Source organism: Acyrthosiphon pisum, chromosome A2 (genome assembly GCF_005508785.2).
Source record: "Acyrthosiphon pisum isolate AL4f chromosome A2, pea_aphid_22Mar2018_4r6ur, whole genome shotgun sequence".
NCBI lineage: Eukaryota > Metazoa > Arthropoda > Insecta > Hemiptera > Aphididae > Acyrthosiphon > Acyrthosiphon pisum.
The window spans coordinates 92406500-92408261 of record NC_042495.1 but is presented as its reverse complement, the minus strand read 5'-3'; positions in this window follow the sequence as shown (position 1 = coordinate 92408261).

Below are 1762 nucleotides of genomic sequence, written 5' to 3'. Positions count from 1 at the left end.
TACCAAAAATTCTAAGAAATACATAAGCACCAGTTTATTTTTATAGTCATTTTAAGTTCAAATTTGGACGAAATTACATATTAAAAAACCTGGATTAACTATTTTAGTTATTTTGTTGTGATTGTAAGGATTGTATAATATTATTTGTGGGTACTTGAAACTTCTAAAGTATACTATTATATTTCTATGATAGTACCACGGTTTTTTGTTGATGTATAACGCGTTACCTGATGGATATTGTGATATGATTAATTTGGAATTTATTATTAATACCTATTATAGGTAAATTTTTTTTTTTAATACTATAGATAAGTATACCTATAATAGGTATGTCTAATACCTAGACTGACAAACCTCCTCCGCTCAGAATCGTTTTTCTTATACAGTGATATTATATCATTGAATTCAAATTTAATACTATCCATTATACAGTGACCCACTTGTAACCTACTGTACAGCAGAGCGACATCCACTTACCCACCTTTTTTTATTTTTCATTTATATATACAATTTCGTAAAACTTTTAACTTGAAAATATTTGAGTAAAAAATGTGCTTTACACTACTTAAAATTTTTTTCTAATATTTAAGGAATGAAAGCTTACAAGGCAATTTGTAATACATTTTGAAGGTTTAGGCTTTAAAATAAATTTTTTATAAATTAACCACAAAATAATTTGTATATTTTTCTGATTTCGACGACTTTCATAAAAAAAAAGCGCACTTCATTGTAAAACCAATACATCCAACATTTCCACTCAGAATCTCAAAATATAAAATGTATTATTTATCTGGAAATTAAAATTATTTCTGTAAAACTAATCTATTCTTACATACCTACTCACCAATCATAATAATATAGATATGAATAATTTTGTTTACATAATATTTTAATTACATTATTTCTCTTTTACCCAATGCCCGAATGAATTATAATTATATTATATGTACTATACTATTGTTTGTATTTTTATCTTCTTAATCAATTTGATAAAATTAGGGTAACTAAAGGTTTTTTGAGGTATAATTATATTTAAACAACAGCGGTCCTTTTTTACCGACGGTGAATTATGAATTATTAATTTATAAAACGGTACATATCTAGGTACTTGAATTCTATCAATAAATAATAATAATAATTTTCATTGATGGATATTTTAGTTGTACATCTAAATTAATATTTACAGTTAGTTTCATACAAATGCACATTTAACAAACATAGTTACTTAAAAAATCGAAGTATATCAAAAAAAAAAAATATATATAAATGGTAAATTTAATAACATAAATATAATGAAATTTTTATTTCGGTTTACAGGTAAACTATACGAATACATGGGTACCAATTGTACGTGTAAAAATGTTAATTCACTCTCAGGTTGAAATTTTTTCGACGAGATTACAATTCTAAATTATTATGGAATTGAATAGTTTACTGTATTTTACTGTGTTTTTATCACAATGATACAATATTTGATGTTTTTACATAGTTACATAAAAATATATAGAACTATATTCATGGAAGAAAATGATAGGTACATATTCAAATTGATAAGAGGGTGACAATTTTTTAGATGATGGTTGAGGAAAATGAAGAAGAACAATACGGCTTTCAATTATGGAGGAAAATATCTGCGGCCTCTCCAAAATAAAACTTTGGATACGCGTCTTATGTATAGTATACTACTGTTCTGGTAACAACCATCGATTGATCTAGATGAGATACCATAGTACATATAACTTATATTATAATAAAGTCAGTA